Below are 21,872 nucleotides of genomic sequence, written 5' to 3' on the forward strand. Positions count from 1 at the left end.
TCCCAAGTGGGAGCTGGAAGCCTTATCCAGTGGTAAAAATAGACTTTGTTAAAAACGAACGATAACATTGTGTAGTGTAGGTGAATCGATATACTCAGAGAAAATAGTTTTACTCTATTTGTGCGCTGTGTGTAGTCAAAAACGACCTTGTGCCAAGTATTTGGGGCATGTCACAGACATTCATGTTTCCAGCAAACGCACACTAACTAGTCTCGCGGCCGCAACTTTTATATCAAGTTTTGGTGTTCCGAAGTCCGTCCTCCGATTTGAGTTGAATGCCGAGTTATATTTACCATTACTTTTTTATTAATGTGAATAAAATATCACTCGGTTTTATCGATTCTAAGAAATATTTGATCTATTATAATTTTTGAACGGGAGATAGGTTTTTAACGGGGGATAGAAAAGAATATATACAAAATTATAGATATTGGCCTACTTACTAGTAACCTAGGACCTTCTCTTATAAATGAGGAGATCGATTAATGCCAGTGTTTTGGGCAAGTTAACGACATTGATATATAAAGCCAATAGCGAATGCTTTTGGTTGGAATTTGTAAATGTTTCCTGTTATGTTACTAGTTTTATTGCAACATCCACCAAATACATACAATATATGTATACAACTACTGATTATTGTTTTTGTATCGTCTGTGAGACTTCTACAACCAGATCGACGATGGAACCAGAACAGTTTAAAAGAAACATTGAATTGAAAATGTTAAATATGAAAGTATGTAAAAGTAACATGTTTGTATTAAAGATTATTGTGACAACGAAGATAAGGTGGTCTAAAATTATCTACCACGGCTTTAATGGGATGTTGTGTGTAATTTTCTTTTCATACAAATAATTTACGTATTGGTTTGTTATGAAAGAGCTATCTCTTTCTCTGTCTCTGTCAATAAAAACAATTGCTATTCAGCACTATCAATCTAAACATAACTCTACCTCCTATTAAAGCCGTGGCAGCAAATTTAGAATACCTTATATGTCGAAAAGTTAGTGTCATTTGTATATGTGCCATCTACCTGATCAGATAGATGTTATGTTAAAGAGATTTAAAGATTGAGAACAAAAGTAATTACTATTTCACTACATCGAAGGTCGAAGACACAGCAACCTGTTGGTGTGGCTACAGCGTATTCAATCAAATCAGCGCTACGGTCGATTCTGTAATAGTAAACGTGTGTATGGTATTGGTTTGTTTCCTCGCATCTGCTGTTTCCTGTATGCACATTGTAAGTGGCTTGCATACAGTATTCTACTAGTATAGAAAGGTACTGTAAGATATTCTTTATTGTGTCTTAAACAAATCGGGCAACTAAACATAATATTAGAACCTTGGTTTTAGTTTCATTATCATCACTGACTAGAAAACATCCACTACTGGACATAGGTGGAGACCTATGACCGAGGTTTTTTGTCTAAACGCTGCCGTTAATGTTAATGAAAAGTCTTAATAGAATACTTTTAGTATACTATTTTATTTAACAGAAGAAAAATATCAAACGATCGGAACAAAGAACTACATAGGTACATAAGTCACAATAAGGTTGAAATTGAAATATCCGTGCCAGTCTTTTAACCCTCGATAAACCAAGGGAACTAATAACTAAAATGCGATTATGCAGGAACATTCACCCGTCATTAACATCGGCCCTTTCCGATGTAAATTTCGTATTATACAATAAAGTCAGTGCTTTAACAGAAGTAACGATCTACTTTGATATTTCAATGAATGCTACTCAACATTCCCTTTTGTTTGGAAATGCAAACGTCTTGTTGCAATCTATATTCAATGGCTTTTCAAAGCACTTCAATTAGGTTCGGAACTCCTTTGGCCAAGGAATATTTCTGGCTCACTTCTATTCATAAATGTAGCTTTATTATTTAGAACTACATCTGGACGTTAACAATTTGTGAAATGTCAAAGGAAGTAGTTATTTAGAAGTAAAGGTATTGCCCGTTATTTAAATATATTCGAATTAATCCTGTTAGGATGTAAAATAAGAGCCCTTTAAAAATCTATTACCAGATATTTTATGTATAGTGTTTGTAAATTGATTTTTAGTGAACTCTACACTGATATCAATTTTAAAATCCCTCAGCCACCCCAAGATTTGACGTTAGAAAATTCAATTCTAAGTTATGCTCAGCTTTATAGCAGTGCAGAGCATATACAATTAAATGTTCGGAAGAAAATAAAAAGAATTATTACTTTGATGCAATGAATGTTTCACAATGTTCATATGTAGCTTAAAATTGAATACTCCACGTAAGTAATAAAAGTCGATACATATTGCGGCTCGCGGAAACAAGACGAGGCTGTATTTCCACCGTGCACTCTTTTATAAAAATCAAGTTCTCGGAAACAATGTAAAAAGCAGTTATAATTTGTGAAATATCTCGTATCTCGAAAACGTAACCATTTCGTAGAAACGAACACTCATTGTTAGTTCGAGGAGCTTAAAATTTAACGCATTTTATTAAAACACTCCGCAGTTCCTGTATATTGTTAGGCTTGCTGGAGGAAGAGATAAATTCGAAATCAAATTGCGGGGATCGGTGCCTCGCCACGTCGCCGTCGGAAGCGGCCAGTCGAAATTGCTATAAATTAATAGGTGTACGGTAAGTGAGCAAACAGAAACAATGCAAAACTAGCTTGTAAATCCAAAGCTCATGAACAAGAAAACAATGTAGCTGTTTGTCATTTCGCTTCAGTTGTCTTCCAATAGAAATTGATTTCAGGATTGTTTGGAGTTGTGTGAACAGACATGGAATGATTAGAGCTGCTCTATTGATATTGAGGTTTATTGCAGTTGTTACTTGCAGTGTTTCTATTTGAATAAAATAAATAAGTAGATAGATAGATAGTATGTGAGGTACAAAAAGTTAGTGTTTATTTAGTGACGTTCATATACAACGTGTAACAAAATGCCCATATACATCAAGAAGCGCTGATGAATACAGGTTGAATAGACTCTCTACACGAAGTTTCAGCTTAAAATACGTTTAAAAAAATTTTTGTACCAAATACTTGATATCGCATGGTTCTTGATTTTAAATCATAAAAACGTGTCACAACACTACAGGGATCACTCGCTAACATTATGAAACATTTCTTCTGTCAATCTGATCGCCTAGTACCTGTCTACCTAATTTTGAATCACGCGGCGGCGCGATTTGAAAAATTCATAACTTAGTACCATGAAAAAATTAGTTTAAAAAACCCTTCCCGTATCGTTTGTTATGTTATCTAGAAGCCGTGTACTTGATATGTATACCCCTTTTTGTTACACCTTGTATATTATGATACTGTCATCCAATATTATTGGTACTTTTTTTAAAGGGGGGAAATCATCCAATGACTTCTCCAATGAGGAAGTGTCCGACTCTTACAGACTAAAAACTACCCTGTTCCTACTCCTCCATTTCAAACTGGAGCCCGGTAACCCGCCAGGCAGTCTGCAGCTCCGGGTCGGCATCAGCTCTACTGGCCCATCTATGGTGGTCCGATGGTTCTTCGGGACGCGCACGAAACGCGACGTCGTACGCGCCGGCGAGCTCGTTGCGCGGTCCCCTACGCCCGGAGTCTCTATCGCAACGACTAGGGATACATAAAGACTTCGTTCCCTCACTCATTCCGCCTCCTCCTTAGCTATCATGACTGATTTGCAGAAGGAGATGGCCTGAAGCAACGCCGGACGCGAGAGATCGCCGTCGCCATCAATATTATTGGTACTATCTACTGCTTTTAAAACAAAAGTAGTTTAAAAGGTAATTAATCTACGGTTAATGGTATACACAATATGTTTAAAATGTCTATCTTTATTAGTTTGTTTCCAATTAACGACGCCATTATATGGAAGCAATTCTGGTAACTAGAAAGTATAAAAAAGTAAACTTTTGAAAACCCAACTTGAAGCCATTTCCCGATTCCATTCACGGACATAAATGTTTCAGGAAACACTTTACAAAATAACTAGCTTTTGCTGAGGATTTATTCGAACCGTTGTCGATTAAAAGTAATCAGGAATCGTCTGTCACGTTTGAAAGAAGTAAAAGCATTATTCAGTTGTAAATAATTGAACAATGCTTTATTACGGACGCCATTAAAGCACACTCTTACCGTTGAAACATTTTTGTCACATTTTGTTTTAAATTAAGTTCTGTTCATACCAGTACTGTGTCTAATAGATGTGTATTGCAATCTCAAGACTCGATAGTAAGTTTTTCAAGCCCGAGATTAAGCATTCTCAACATAAACGCTTACTCAGACTAACACAAACTCCACGTCCCTTATTCTGAATTCAAGTGCAATCTTCAAGAAAAGGTTCTTAGCTGTTCCGTACATGGTCTAGAATAAAATATCGGTCTAGGATAAAATACTGGATGAAGTTATTCTTTTTTATTATTTTGGGTTCAGAATTATCCTAGCCTCATTCAGTAGGTTTTCAGTTTTCTTGCTTGAAATCTGCTCTCTGTATTAGATTGCTACAGTAAACGTATAAAGATCTTTAGTACCGCACTATTTTTGGATAGTTAAAATATTTTGGGTTGCTCTCGACCCCGTTAGTCGATGAGTTATGAACAGTTTAAATTAGTGTTGACGAAATTTCGATTAGAAAAGCTTTTTACCGCTTTCAGACAGACATGTTAAGAATATTAGTTTATATTTCAACTTATATTTTTTTTAATGTGAGTCAGTATTGTTATTTAGTATGAAGGTAAGAAAATAATGGTTGACTCAGTACAGAGACATTATTATTATCAAAATACTATTGGTGAACACTTATGTACATAATACTTACAATGTTGCTGTTGCTTATTCTACTACAGACCCGAAACAATAATTTGTGGATCACACAAAAAGTTGCTCCGTGCGGGAATCGAACCCGCTACACGTTTTACGACAGCCGGCACAGCACAGCCACCGCACCATCCATGCAGTCAAGTTTGGGTGTACGGTTTTATATGCAGCTGAGTAGTAGTAAGACAAATTCGTTACAATATAACAAAAACTAGTATTGAAACTGCGACCATGTCTCGAATGGCGTGAAATATAAAATAAAGCAAATTGACAGTTCTGTCGTAACTATTATCGACTGAGCAAAATTAGGTACAGTACCTATTTTAGATACCTTATCTGTCAGTTCCATGAATAAAATTTGATTTCTCGGCGAAGGCACAATTGTAATAGACATAAATCAATTCTTATTTTACAAAATATTAAAGGTAACTTCGCAGTAGTGGCTCATTTTTAGTTTCGGAAATATAAAACTGATAAAATTAAGCACTTATTTTTTTGTTTAAAGTTGTTTTTTGTAGACTCAAGCGTTAAGCGCTTCGCTTTTAGAGAGTTTCAATAATTTTGTCGAACTAACAAACCAAAAAATATTCACTATAACTTTGGCTTACTGCCAGCGGCCGGCGGAGTTCCACACGCGCTTAGTAACGACACTTTGTACCGATTGATGAAGTTCTAACTTGATAAATTATGTTGATGCTCTACGTAGACACTATCAAATTTACCCACACCTTACCCAACTATACCAATAAAGTAAGGACGCCACGAAATTCAATACTGCATCTTATCGAGATAATCCGTTTCATTTGGTTGGAAAACAAAATAATTTTAAGTATTCTCACAATCTTTTTTATTTCGTTACACGGTAACATATGATTTTATTTCCAAACAATTTAATGGTGACGCAACGAACAAAAGTTTAAGCCGCCGTTTCCTATTACGTGCTATTACTATATTTTTTTGTCGTTAAAAGTCCAATTAATTCCCAAATTTATAGTTGTACAGCCTGTTATTTATAGGACCGGTCAGCTAGTGCACAAAAAGGCAAAAATAAAAATAGAATCGGCTCAGTGCACGAACATGATGCTAAAACTGTGGGATCTAAATTACGGGACCAATAGACAGTGCGAGAGTTCGCAATTACAGCTGTCCGAACGAATTGTGTGTTCGCCAATAAAAGCGATACTTTTATTGTTGCTGTAAATTGCCTTTCCGTTGTCGAGACGATGTCGTCGCGTACCCGTTGCGTATTCTCGCAATAAGTTCATGTTGATTTAATGTTATTGTCCGGCGAATCCGCCGGCTGACGGCAGACACGGGCCGGACAAGTCTAATACCATGCACTTCTATTAATTATTCAGATTACGACCTACGTGGATGACGATGGAGCCAGTCCCCTTTGTTCCTTCTAAGGCTAAACTTAGAGTATATAATTTTAGACGGAGCTGTTTATGTATATTGAGAAGATAGAAATTGTGGTCGAAGAAATGGAGATTAGTTCAATAGAATTTCATTTGAAAACTATTTCTGGTATTGGATTCAATTCCCTGCACGAAAAGACATTTACTTACATATTTGACTTTTTATCATTCTCAAAATTATGAAGCTCTTTTTTTTCTTGTACTTCTCAAAGTAACTTAGAAATAAACCATCTAATCTTCAACTACAATGATTTGTTTTACCTTTTACATAATAATGAGCCAAGTTTGGTGTATACGCCGTGTAAACATGATAATGTTCGTTGTGTTACGAGTATGTAGATATAATCAGTTTACAATTTAGTATTTAATGTAATTTAGCTATAATATTGTAAGACAATAATCGGTAATGGCTTCCTTAAATTACATTATTCCAAGGATTTCTCTCCTCGAGCACCTTATACACCGTATTTGTTTATTTGATATTATTCAGTTATCTTGTGGTGCCTTTAATATAAGGTATTATTTTATTTATTGCCTTATGGTATATAGTACCTAAGTATTATTGAATATTTTAATATGATGAATTTTAATATAATGGATGTTGGGCCTCTTTTATTGATTTTAGCAAATTCTATTTCATCTGCTGCCATCAACTTATAAGGTGTTCACGCGTCAGTGATATCCTGTTACTTATGCCCTAAATTTTAGGGCATAAAATATAATGTGTGGTCGTATTACTTACTTATGACTTAACGGGGTTGGCATGTTCTGAGAATAAAAGCCCTTAAAATAAAATATTGAAATAAAAAACGCCAGCATGAAAATTTATGCTTGGTATTTGGTTATAGAATCTCCATGCAATTGAACTTTCCTCAAGGGCCTGAAGTTACGAGAAGTCGAGTATTATAATAATACTAAAACAATTTTTAATTTCACTCACTTTGTAGTAATAAACAAGGTCCTTTATTATGTGTAAGTGTACCAATATATATTGTTCATTAGTCTGTAATAATTCAATTTAAACATAGGTAATTTAATAACAACTGTAATTAACTTGTTATAGGTCGGAATATTGATTATCATGCTAGACAGATGATCTCAGTAGCTAACTTAATAAGCACATATATGTAGAGTATATAGATTAAACATGTGTATATTCTAACTAATATTATAAATGATTAAGTTTTTGTGGTTACCGTTCCACGTTTTGTCAATTTTCTTGAAGATTTGCAGGATACAGGTACTTGAGAGTTCGAAGAAGGACTTGGTTATTTACATGGACAAAACCACTGATAAAACAATAGTTTGGTGTGTTTGTAGAGATGAGACTTGCTGCTCGTTTTATTAACGAGTGTAATCTTTTAGTCGCCTTTTAAAATACTTACGAATTCCGAATTTTACACTGATTCTTTCAGTCGTTTTGACATGATTTAGTAACAAACATACGCATAAATTCTAATATTAGTAACCGTAATATCATTCGTCAATAATACGTCATTGTTAGATAGAGCTATATACTACACGCATTCTATATAAAACATCTAGCTTTTTCATTAGTCTCGAACAAGAGCGCAAAAATGTATAAATCTTTTTAGATTTTTTAAATATTTTGTTGCCAGTGAAAATTTCAAGCCATATAAAATTTCAATTTCGAAATATTGAACATTTATACGTAGAATGGTGGAAGAAATTAAGGTTAACTCTATTACCTACATGGGTTTATGAAAACAACATACAAACAGTGGGCTCAAATAAATGTACCTTTTGTTAACCCTTTAGGGAGAAAGCCGTGATGTTATGTTATAAAATCGAAATAGCCCGACCACCGTAATTATTTTCTAAGTACAAAATGGGACCGACACAGCACGTTTCAACATCGGGATTCGTCCCAAATCCGGGTCGTAACCAAACCTTGTTAAAAAGTCCACGACACATTTCAAATTGGCCAGGTGTCACGGGTCAAAAGAGACCGCTCCGTATTTCGGCTCTATACTGTTGGGAAAGCGGTTTACCCAGTAAGTTTATTCACCAAATCTAATGATTGACTAATGATACATTTTAGAGAGAGATATATCTACCGCATTATCCTTGTCGTGTATCATCTATATGCTCAGATTGATCTACATTGGTATAAAATTATTGATTTGATTAGTCAATAAATTAGTCTTGAGTCAAACCACAGTCGTCAATGCTTTGTGTTGCTAATTAGTGATTAGTTAGCTGTCTCTAGGTACTTACGGTCACCTCTACAAATTGTACGCTTGAATTAACGTCATATGGTATTAAGCTGCTATTCAGCTCAGTTGACGATTGTTTGCAGGAAAATTGTCTCATTACTAGTGAAACAAATAGTCCAACACCTTGCAAAACAAAATGTGTTCAATTCCCAGAGAGTTGCACGATATTTACATGTTAAATGTGTTCGCTATTACACTTCATTTTAATTTTAGTGCAAAGTATTTTACTGGAAAGGGTATCGTGTGTGGATCGCCGCATTGTTTTGCTACGAACATGTAATACCAGTATTCTAAGTGTAGATAATTGTCTCGGCATCCAGTATTATGTACGAGTATATTGCCGGTACTCAAATTAGTTGGCAGTGTCAAGTACGTAACGTGTACCTTTTGTACAAAGAAACCGCAAGGACTTTATATAGTGTAGACAATGGCAGAGCGTGTACTATACACTATACATAAGTACGTATAGACCAGGCTATAGACGCAACCCATCTCGGATCCCATTTCTAAGAATGGCGGTTTTCCTTTTTATCTCCAGTCAGAATACTTGCTGCCGATTGATGGAATCTTGTAGTTTTTCGTATGGCTTCCATTTTGCTTTGTCATATGTATATATCTAAACTTAAAGTATAGGTAAATAAACCATTTAGATGTCTAACCTGTTTGGAGAAACAATGCTTATAATAACTTCATTACACTGAATATGAGTACTTTACATATTCAATTTTGAACTGCATTAAAAATCTATTCTGTACTGGTGCCATATGCGATTGACTGCTATGAGAATAGAATGCAAACATCAAAGGAGTTCTAAGAATCCAATATGTTTCTTCAGTAGCTTGGGAACTTTATTAGATTGTGAAGTTCCGTTATTCTATTAGATTTAATATCATCTCATGGCGGAATGTAACTGGAAACTTTGAGTACTAGTTTTATTTCGAAGTTACTGTTGATTAAAATGTTTCAATTAATTACTGGGTTTCAAGTAGAGCAGTAGAGATTCGACCTTGGTTTGTAGGGCCGGGGCTCGCTCCGGACAACTGATTGCCTACTTGAAACTATCGTAAATAGAATTGACAGTGGTATCATTTTTTCAAGACAGAAGTGGAACTCCCGGCAAGGGTCGCCGGCGTCGTTTTTTTGGCCGCAACCCGACCACGCCGTACTCCGGCCGGTCGTTTAGCAAAATGACGGACGGACCTTTTTTATCTCGCCCAACCGCAATTTGTTGCCGGCGATCTCTGCTTGCGATACACGGCCCCGTTACATACCCGAATACATTTAAAATTCCTATCCCATAAATATTTAGGCATTTCAATGTTGATGTCGATGCTTTTCCATTCCAAGTTCGACAAAGCGTCGCCTTCGTCCTGCTAACGACCAGAGCGCTTGCCACTGCCAGCTCCAGTTCATTTACTTAATAGTGTTGCAGTAATAACCTTGAACGAACTGGCGCCGCCGTCAAAGGCACGGATATTATTAGCACTCTGTATTATGAATACATTAAAAAGTAAAAAAGCAGATCTATCTCCGTGGCTTGATGCAAGCGCACTCTGAAATTCAACAAAAGAGATAAAACGTAAAAGTAGGTAGAGCTCTGTGTTGTGGGTGCAAAATTCATCACATGTTTATGCCAAAGCTTTCTCTACACGAACGTATCAGAATTGAAGGATAAAAGATACAGCACCTACATAAAATGTCTAAGAAAATTTAATGCAGTAGGTGATCCTTTAGGTGAATCTTTTGCGACCTAATACATAGATGATTAATCATGTTACTTACTAAAAAGAAAAGCAAATATTGGTCGTAATTAAAAAACTACCCGTTTGGTAAAAAGGGTAGAAGGCGTCTTCCTTTTTAAAAGTAACTGTCGTTTCAACAATGGAACTCGGCTGTGTTGTCACGAGTTTCTCGTCGGTGAACTTTTTCAATTCATGTCATGTTTCATATTATTTTGTGCGAAAGAAAGCCGATCTTTTGACTTAACAAAGAAATTGCTGAACGCGCAAACTTACCCGTCACGGTATCGAGTGAGCGCGCCGCTTCAATAAAATAAAACTTTACGCACTGTATACCTACTTATTTTTTGCCAGTCATAAGCTTCATAACTTATGAAATTACCCTTATTGTAACTTTGTTATGTTGTTTCAACGTTATTTAGTACCATACGAGAACAAAAACTGATTTCCCTGTTTTTTGTTTTAACTTTTATTAGATGTTTGGAGCGTACAATGAAACTGTTTTGTTTGTCAGATGTGTTTTAGGAGCTGTGATTTTCTGCATATTTATCAATGTGTCTTTAATATAAAGTTACGCCTTGTGACTGCTTGATACCCCAGGTAAATTTGTTTAGTGTGGTGAGGAAGGGGACGTAATAGTCTGCTCTGAAATGTCAAGTTTTTGGGTTAATAGCATGCACTTGTATTACTGGTTTTTATGTTGTGCGCCCACTATTATAGCAAATGTTATCAGAAAAGTAAAGAAATGCTTAATAGGCTTGAACTTTGTATTGTTCAAATACCATTTGACGCGGAATTCGATCCTCTCGAACCTTGGAATTGGCAAATACTTATTTAATTGAGAGGTACTTTCGTGAATAGCGGAGTAAAAAAACGGGTTCGAGAATTTTTTAGGGAGGAAGGCAAGGAACAAACACAATACGGGTAGGTTTATACAAAACAAGACTTCGAACGAAATGTTTTTAAGATAAAAGTTCTTGTGGCTTTATTTCAATTTTATTGTACAAGGCTCAGACAGAGCGGAACGCAAACGACTTTTGCTGTGTGTTACCAAGTGCAGCTTGAGACAAGAGTTTGCATTTTGGAAACTATACAGTTATGTGAATGTAAAAGCAGTGTTATCACGCGATTTGTCCGTGCGAACGTAGTATTTAATACAACATAGCGTTGAATGTTTGGTCGATATTGCCAAGGAAGGTAAAATCTGTTCATATATACTGCACTATGTAATTAAGGAAATCCGTTTTTATGACCTTGTTCAATAAACTTCCATAACACATTATCTGTGTTAGCAACAAAAAACAAATAAACGAGCATATCCACTAGATTTGTCTTCATTACCAAACGCCCTAAAAACGTTGTCTTCAATGGGATTTCAAGTTCCCCTTTCAAGCCCAATAATGTGCCCAGGGATCTTGTTAAATAAAATTGAGTAAGGTATAAAGCGGACGTAGCGAGATATGTTTATACGGTTCTATGGGTGAATAATAATATGTATGTAAATAAATTCCATCGAACCGGGTTAAGGAATCAATTTGTAAAGCAACGAAACAGAGGCAGGTACTCCGAGAGGCATTCAACCTCCGTTGGTCACGTCGAATGTTTGTGATTTTTTTCAAAACTTTTTCCATTTGCGGCCTCGAAATGTTTGTGCTTCAACAAATTGGAACGCATTTTAAACTCTATTAATCTATGTTTTGTGAATATAGAATAGATTGTGGATTTGGATAGGTTTATGGATATTGAACCTTTTTTTTTCTAATTCTCTTTTTTGACATCCAATTTCTAACACGAGTATGGGATTGAAACATTGTTAAAATAACCTTTTATGTTGACGACTAAGCAAAGCTGTATTACTGTCTCGTTGTAATATTAAAGTACCAAATTCAGGTAGCTTTTGAAAATAGAATGATGAAATTTTCCTTGAAATTAAGGGTGTTTTTCCAGGTGAGATGTGCTATGTATCTATGCTGTGAGGATGTAATAGCTAAGCTGTGAAACTATGTGACCATTTCCAATGATACTAAGCTATGTAACGGTGCGAGTAAGATGTGCTACCGCAAAGTAGCAGGTTGAGAATGATGCGCAGCTCGAGTATGCGATGTATCGATAGTAGGGAAACCATCCATAGCACACATCCATAGCACGTATCTTTCCATATAAAAAAAAACTTAGTTGAACCCGTTTCCACCAGTGCTAAGCTAAGTATACCAATGAATATGATTGGTGGAAGTCAAGCGTATCCATAGCAACGTAGCATAGCACATCTCTGGTGGAAAAGCCTAATCTTTATGATAACACAATAAAAATGTAACTGACTTTATATTAAAATACCCTAAGAAACCGACTGTAACTTAATTCTGAACTAAAAGCAAACGTATTAAATATCCAAGTTTCTGAGGACAAATACATTTGTAATGATATACGAACGTAGATTTTGTGTTTCGCTCGTTTGTAATGTAAATTTACCTTTCCTTAGTTAGTCTGTAGCGTACGGACGGGCAAAGTGAAGTTAATGGCCGACCGTAGCCGGCCGCTGTGTCGGCTTGTTATTAACTTTTAATTAAACTATCGAGATTTTGTAACCAGGTTAAAAACAATTTTATTCTGCACAAAGTAGCCGGCTGTTACAACAATGCATATTGCATGCGACGCTGTTTCCACACAAATAAGATGAATTTTATCGCTTTTTACAGTAAGCGATAAAACCTCAAAATATTGATAATCTTAGTACCTAATATGCGTTTTACAATCACGATAAATATCCCAGTTTAGGTACCATATGAAATAATCATATAGTACAGCATAATCCGGCTTCACAAAACACTAAGCATAAATAAAGACAGATCTCAAAGTTATTGAACTCTGTAAGATGAAAGCATTCTTCATTTATTCAAGTTAAGTTCGTAGCAACAGAATAAGGTGTCGTTTGAAGTCCGGACATTCACATGAAACACAGTAATAAACAGAGAGATAGACGGATACAATTCGTCAAATGCTTGAATCGAAGTTTGTTGCCTATTTCAGGACTGCTAGACATCATAAATTATATGTAATAAGTTGACCTTTAAGATTTTATTATAACAAATATTATACAGACAGCAACTGTCCAGTGATAAATTGAAGAAGCGTGAGATGAGACACGACAGGAACGTGATGGGTATATAATATAAAAAATCTCCAGAAAGCAAACCGTTTTACCGTAAAAATCCTAGCGTCAGCTAAATAGAGGTAGCATAGCGTCCCTCGAAGGAGCGTACACCGCAAAGAGTCAATTTTCAAAAATGACGTCGTTAAAAAATAGTGGGGAGCTAGTAACAGTTTTCAAGGGAACTCATTACCAAACTCCTTGAGGTACTATTTCGGGTGAATAGGACGGCGGCGCGGCGAGATAGCGCGCGCTTATGAGCGATATCGCGACAAACGAAGTGCGCTCGGGAGCTCGGGATCCGTCGGCCCAGCCCGATTCAAGTGAACTCACTACCCGAGGAGCCTCAGACCGCTTGTTAACTACAAGATTTATCGGCCGCAGACGGATTTCTTGAATGTATTCGGAAGTGTTCTGCGACTCGATTGAATTTGTACGAGCTAAGATTCAGTAGGCAATTAAGGTGGATATCTAACTTGTTATACATCGTATGTATATAACGTAAGAATTAATAAATGAAAGGAGTAAATTATACGAATATAGTTTTGAAATTATTAAAGCAGGTGTTGATGTTTAACAGAGTTTTGGCAACTGGCACGACTGCACCGGAGCCGAGCTTGAAGTATTAGCCTCGACCGCATGGCGCACCACAAACGTACTCTACGAAAAAGACGTGTGGAGATTTCCACATAATATAATATTTTGCACTATTTACCTTCATGAAGTTTCTTACTACGAAATATTACCGGACGTTGCTACGAGCTACGAAGCGCGTAGCGTTTGCTACGAATTTCTACGAGTGGAAGAATGTTTAGGTTTTTATAAGATGTTGGTATTTTAGTAGTTCTAAGGACTGAGTTATTGGTAAAATAATCATAAGAGTTTCAGAAAAATCACATAGTAACAAGAATTTTGAAAATATACTACATAATTGTAATTCTTGTATATACCTGAAGTACCTAAAGAATACCAACATGATCCTACATTATTTTAAACACAATTGTGTTGTAGTCATGAAACAAGTACAAAGAAGAGATGCCATAATGTAAAAAACGGCCCTGTCCAAAAATATATTAAGTAAAAATGTGTAGGTAGGTTGTAGGCGCTCGCGCAATTGGCAACGTTTTCGTAGTATTGGACCGCTAGATGGAAAATAGAAAGTGCGCTCCCCGTAAAGTGTCACGCATTATGTTAAAGGGAAATCCAGTTATGACATCTCCTCTTTGTATTTGCTTCATGGTTATACTTAGAAACTTATACAAACAACGTTCCTTAATATTATAATATTTATTCGTATTAAGAGGAACGAAAATACAATTTACCAAGTATTATTATTATTGAATGTATGTACTAATTATTATGCTTATACTAAACATATTTTTTTATATTAGATATACAAAATGTCTAGTTTTATATGTATAAGTAATATAATAAAGTCATAGTCGTAAAAAAGCTGTTCTTAACAGAATAGTTTCTTTTTTAATAAGACTAAAATGAACAACGTTCAATATTTAGAATGTAGTGGAAGCAAACGAGATACTTACTAGGTAATTGAACTCAACATGATGAAGATGGTCTGGTCGAAGCACAGCTAACACAGAAACATTGCGCGGTCGGTTTGATCGACCGCTGCGGTTGCCCAACCAACCACTCAATATAAACGAAACTAAGTTCTATATTGAGAGTTTGGTGGGAACTTCATACTATTGGAACATTCAAGTAAATAGTCTAATCACAACCAAACATTTTATTAAGTTCCTTAAATAAATTAACTTACAAATGTTTTGAATACAGATTGATTTAACATAGTAACTTACCTGGAATATGTTTAAGGATTTTAAAACTTACTGCTGTAATTTATAATCAATCTTAATCTAAAGTCATGTGGATGTATTTTTTTTACAGAAACAGCGTACTTCTACTGTCGTAATAACGTATCTAGGTAAGTCCAAAGATGACAGATTGAGATTACCTAGTATTACTACTGTATTTCAGCCATTAGGGTTCAATATTTCACTTTCAAGAAATAGTTATGAAAGTCAATAGTACAATAGTTGTTACTAAAATACAGAGAGTTACTAAAGAGAAAACTTTTAAATGCTTTCGAACAAATAAGATGAGATTTCAAAGAATTTAATAGAGATTACGTACACAAACAAATAGTTTTGAAAATAAGGATTAGTCTGGGGGATTAAGATGAAACCGTTTTAGTGAAATTATACAGTGTGCGACGAACTTCTAATTTTATCATCGTTATTGCGAATTTATCTCCCGAACGAGCAGAATAACTTTTCCATGATAATATAAGACATTTTTTCTAATAATTGGAACCAACAAATCTGACGCGAGATAAAAGGTGAAAATAATGGATATATTAATAACGTATTGTTGGGAAATAATGTAGCAAGAGGCAAGATGCTTTAGGACGATATATGAGGTCAGCGTTCGTGGAAACACTCTCGTCGGAGTTAAGAGATATTTTATGTATGATAAGTATAACAGAGTTAAGCTCGTAGTGATAACATTTTTTTAGCTGAATCCAAGACTCAGTAAATATAGTTAAGGTTTTTTTAGAATGAATCTATAACATACAATGAGCAGCATTAATTCTTTATTATTGTAGAGTAATTAGTAACTAAAGCTATATAACACAGTCATATTAAAAGCTCAATGAAATTCACACAAACCAAGGTCATAACGCTCATATTTTCCAAACAAATTTACTTCACCACCTCGAAAAACTCAACAAAATTCTAATGAAACACTCCTCGAGTTCTAAAATATTGTAGCCAGCGCCGAAGTAACGTACACTGTTTAATTTTAAAGAAAGGGATATTCAAAATAGCAACCGTCGGTTTGCGGTCTCGAGAAAATAGAGCTAGTAACAAATTGCAGCTCGACCAAGATAAAAAGGGCCCGTCATTTTGTTAAACGACTCGCAGTCCTAGCTGGTGCAAATAACACTGAATCTACATCGATTCTACACAAAGATACACTCTCTGTTAATTAATTTAACTGCCTAAACTACTTTCGTGTTAGATTTCAGATTGTTTCTCTTGTTTAGTTGTAGAATATTTGTTTGATAGTGTAAATCTTTGGAATTGTTTGTTAAATTAGAAAAATCTTTTGGTATTTCATTATTTGGTTTCTAATGAAAATTATGAGGTATCTAAATATGACGATGATGACAAGAGGACCCGTTATAATTTCAAGAAATCTTGATCCGTTATGATGAGTATCTTAACTAAAAAACGTGTCTGATGAAATATGTAATATCACTATGATTATAGACGGTAAATCAAGTCACAGTCTACATAATATACGTATAATAAACAAATCCATCCAGATATATACCGCAATCTTGTTAAGACTCAGTGCCAACCACAATCTAGTTGAAAAAGGCAAAGCACTATTTGTCTTTGTTTAGACAAATGGTCGTAGTAAAGAGACGATCTGTACGAGGCTATAGCTCATGCAATGAGAAAACACTGCAGATCCTTGGCATGGGTATATAAAAATAAACAGTTAGATTCAGAACATGTTTAGAACGTACTTATGGTCGCGTTTGTACAGTGATTGTAATTAAGACTGCTAAAAATGTATCATTAGATTTCTTTATTTAGAATTATTGCTTTAGAATTGTACAGGGTTTACTTTATATTTTGTAGTAACAATGTTTGTTGTTAAATCCTATTTCAATACATCCCATAACATTTCTGTCTCTAGTACTTTCCATCGATGTAAAATCGGAAGGCAAAATACCCATGGACAGTTTAGCAACCGGTAGTAAAATTGTAAGCCTCTTAAATTTCACAACGTTCCACCGAAGTGTCAATATTGAGCGAATGTGTCACTCGATCCATGTTAGTGAGTTTGTAACTTTTTTTTATTAAACTCCTGTTTCCATAGTGTTATTTTAAAATAGTCTTGTATGCACTGAATTGATATTATTGCTGGTTTAGTATTTATAACAGGTTATACCATCTTACTCAGAGTTATTTAATGTCTATTTAACACAGTTCTTAGCACTTGTTTTCGGAACAAAATCGTTACTAAGGAATAGTTTAAGTAATTATTAAATGTCTCCGAGTACGGCAGATAGAGTGTTAAAAGTTTTATCTCAACTATTGTAATTCGAAAAGGGGGCTAAGTATACTATGTTGAAAATAATTAATCGTCGCAAATTATGCAACTCCACTGAATTCCGAAATTATTGTTACAGGTTGTAGATCAAGCACGGAGTAAATTAGCCAAAGGTGTACTTTATTAAAGATGTTTTCTTCATAATAATTATTATGGTAGGTTAGGTACACCCCTTATTAGTCTCGAGAGTTATAGCAATCGTTTTCCAGGTAGACAATTAAGGCAGACGCTAAACAGAATAGTGATTTACTCTGAATTCGTTGAAACCGTAGTCAAAAGGGGTTTCATGTTAATTTCTGGAATCAGTCGAGTGTGTACCTCGTACGGAGCGATGTCAACAGCAGGCAGAGAAAAAGTCAGCGACATAAACCTCCCTAAATTAGATCACGTTGACGTTAATCTTCAAACGTATGGAGCTCTAATGACTTTTCTGGCCTTACATGGAAAAAAATCTAGAAAATTTAATAGGTATGTACTACGTTAGGAAAACAGAAAATTTTGATATTTTATGTTTGTACGACTATTGAATACATGGTTCTTGATTCTTTGTGTAATAGCATAGCATGACACTTTCTATTTTCAAAAGAGAGAGAGACACATTTACGTATTAAATATGTCACTATCTGTGAAAATGTATTTACTTCTTCTAAGGAAACAACATAATTAAGAAAAACACACAAAGCCCGGTAAAGAAAAAAAGATATCACTTTAATAAAAAAATAAAAGTTGAGAGCGGCGGTCTCGTTTTAAACTGTAAACTAATATTTATTACCGAGATAAGTACACTTAATAACAATTTATTTACTTCGAAGGGCTCGTTAACTGTTATCAAAACGCGCACAGCAGTCGGCAACTTCGCCTGGGAGCTAGGATGAATGAAAAGCTCTTTCATCGTGCACACTCTTTGTCTATCCCCGAATTCATGTGTAAGCTGTCACGAGGGAGGCTCTGATGACGCCACAATAAAGTGCCGTACACTTGCTTGCAATATGAGGAAAAATAAGAAAGATTTCACATATTCCCTTATATTTGTACTCAGCGCGTGTAATATTGCTAGCTCAATGCATGTTTGACAGTAATTCAACGCGAGAAGCAGACGCCGTGAGTAACAAATGTATTTCTGCTCCTCACACAATGATATTAGTCGAGAAATATGTCGTTATGAAACATATTTTTTTAAGCTTCGTGATACATAATAATGTAAAAATGCGCCTGGCTTCAAGTGCCTGCCATATTTTACATTATTCATAAACTTTTAAATTCGTTTGAGTCAAAGCGTGTCAATATCCCATTCTGTGGCCGAGGGTTTAAATTTTCATTTTTAGGTTGCTTTACTTACATGTAAATGAATACGAATATTTTAAGGAATAAGATTTCGTTTATATTTAATAATATTTGCCAACAGGATTTTTTCAGGTTACGGTTCATAGAATTTTCTATTGATAACATCCCTTGCATACCTACATAAGTTTAAAAAAGGTAGAGTATTTCACATTTGCAATATTAAAAATATATTTCACACAAATTTTCTGCACTGCACTGTATTGAAGTACGCTGTTTACTTTCAAAGGATGGAAAATTTGCCGTATGCGTATTTAAAGCTTAATAGCAGCGTCTAGCGAAGTGAATAGAAAAAGTAAGTATCGGTGAGCTCGGCAGATTGACGAGACGTAAGAGTTACAGAGAAAAGAGCTGTGGATTCAAATGTCCAAATTTTCGACGCTGGGAACTAGTATTACAAACCTTTTTAACAAGGACAGTGTCTTATTCCATCAAAGAAGGTATTCTTATAAAACGTAACCAATTAGACACCAAAACTCAAATTCCCAAGATAAACAAGCCAGTTGTCCAGCTAATTTATCTAGTTCAAGTTACTTTAAGCAAGTGTAAGAAAGAATGGGTAGGTACCGTTGAATAAATGAAATTGCTCAGCTGCTGCCGGGAAAGCGCTCAGAGCTAAGTGAAGGAAGAGTAGCCAACATGATTAATTACAAAGTAAAATAAAAAGAATAATTTCTTTAGAGGTAATATCAAAATGACTTTTACTGTGCGCTTCAGACATAAAACACTAAGTAAGTACGCATAAAGTTTTCTTTTGTGTGTTGCTGCGGAGTTCCCGTAGGCTTCATCTTGACTGTACAAGGATGAATGCATCCTTAAGTACAAGTTCTTTTTCGACTTGTTGTTTTCTGTGGAAGTCATGTCCAGGCTTGAGACCGAATCCCCCGTAGGCTTAATTAAGTCTTGTATGTCCGTGTACACACTGGGTATTGGGTAGTTACCGTGACCATAACTTGTTGATATTGATGCTATATAATATAACTACGTAGTTAGAGGCTACCTTGTTTAAGTTTCGTCTTCAGTATCGGTTCGACACATTTCTGTTTACGGCCGGGACCGTATGGCCAAGTTCCGTGGAGAAATGTACGTCGCCTTAATAATTAAACGCGCATGGCCTGGCATAACGAATAGCTTCGTTAATTTATGTCTTCCGATCTTATGAGTGGGACATTAAAAGATCCTCATGGGAAACTCTTCGCTGATATAATTTAATTAACAAATGCATAAATTGTTGAGCCCCCAATTCGTACTGCCCCGGTAAATGTGAGACATTTACATACTGTCTGTTTAGATTTTGTTCATGTGTCTGTTTGCTTATTAATAAAGTTTTATAATTGATGTATCGTAAAATAACGCACTTGTTGTGTACTTATGAATAGTATATACGTGTTGTGCCGGCAGTTTATCAAAGAAATTGTTCTCAGAGGCTAGTTCTGCAATATCTCTCAATGTTGTGCGATATATTATTTATTGCCTAGTTCGACGGTAAGATTAGTTACTATAACAGCCTGCAGATGGCACTATAACACTTCCTAATAGTACTGCACTGTCAATATACATACGCATATGTTCCACTGAGGTGACAAAATATAATAGGTATGTACATACTGTTCACACGTATGTACACACGTACAAGAGTGTAGGATATTCGGTCGTCATTAATCTAGATACAATGCGTCCCAAAGGTTTTCTTGCCAAGCCTTAATTCAAAATGATGTATTGTCTAACAAGATGGCTATTGTAAAATAAAATTAACTTGACGTAAATAACCTTTAACGTGTGGCTCTTTTATATTAAACTGGAATTTAATTCGCTTTTAATAATGTCCCAGAATAATTAATGAGATTTCATTAATTTCATTTTTTGGGGTGGAACTTTTGTTTTCTGATTAGCATATTACGCGGCGTGGCGTACATCATTAAAATGCTTTAAAATAAACTGCAAGTCATAAAAGAGAGAAACGGGTTAGTATTTTTTAGCAAGGGTAATAGCTTGCGAGGGTCCATCAATAACGTTGTATAACGTAGCAACATGTACACACCCACCTACTGCTTGGCTCGTAAAAGAAAATCTTTGATGGATAGCACCATCACGCACAATTTGTACCCAAAACATTGTATGATAAATTATTCCATTTTTATAAATATTCGACCTCATTTCAGTAGGCACATCGCTGTTGTTAATTTCAAGACGTGAACGAATAATTAAAAATTAGTACTCTAATCAGATAAGCCGGCGCGCTTCACTTTGAGATCACTAAGTAGTAAATTAACTTTCATAATTGCATACTTGTAATTTGCTGAGTCGAAACCCGAGCAAACTAGTAGCTATCCAAGCGTGTTTAATTTGAAAATTCAATTACGATAAATAATTCTATTTTCGTTAATAAAATTATACAGGTAAGGAGAGCGAGAGTTTTATTTAGCCGCTCCACAAGATCCGCCAGACGTAAGGGGAGCTGCAGCAATACGAACACTCGGAAAAAATAAAAGGAGCGAAATAAAAGAGTGTCTGCCTATTTCAAATGTAAATCTCTGTCGTTGTAACGGGTCGGCTCTCCTGAAAAATAAGACGTAGGTCGACGAGATTGTCGCTTCTTGCTTTCGTTGACTTGGAAAATTTCTGAGACGACGCTCTCAAACCCTCTGTAGGATTTGCGACGAGTTTATGTGTCGTCCTGAGAGAGAAAAGTTAAACAATACACGGTAGATGTTTATGTGTAGGGAAGGAATTGGCAGAGTTACTTATAGAGTGTCGTTCGAAGAAATATCGTCTCGCTGTCTCTGACACTCGGAAACGTCTATTTGTTGTGTGTGCTTAATGCAGTAATTCAATTGGAGTGGGAAAAGTTTCACAAGATTTTGCAGGAAATTGTTATTGCACAGCATTATTATTTTGATAAAAGTTAGTTTATAAAGTCATCACTGTGCTATACATAGTTTGTTCCATGTAAACACGGTAAATCCCTTTTAAGTACAGGAGCACTTAAAATGCCATCAACACAATATGTAAACATATTTCCCTAGCTAACAA

The 21,872-nt window shown here is 35.3% G+C and overlaps 1 long non-coding RNA gene across 1 annotated transcript in view; it reads right to left on the reverse strand.

The window, feature by feature from the left end:
- The window catches only part of LOC126912687 (uncharacterized), a 346,191-nt gene that overhangs the window by 295,772 nt on the left and 28,547 nt on the right, over positions 1-21,872 (reverse strand). The gene's annotated exons all lie outside the window — the stretch shown is intronic.

This window comes from Spodoptera frugiperda, chromosome 28 (assembly GCF_023101765.2).
Source record: "Spodoptera frugiperda isolate SF20-4 chromosome 28, AGI-APGP_CSIRO_Sfru_2.0, whole genome shotgun sequence".
NCBI classification, from domain to species: Eukaryota; Metazoa; Arthropoda; class Insecta; order Lepidoptera; family Noctuidae; genus Spodoptera; species Spodoptera frugiperda.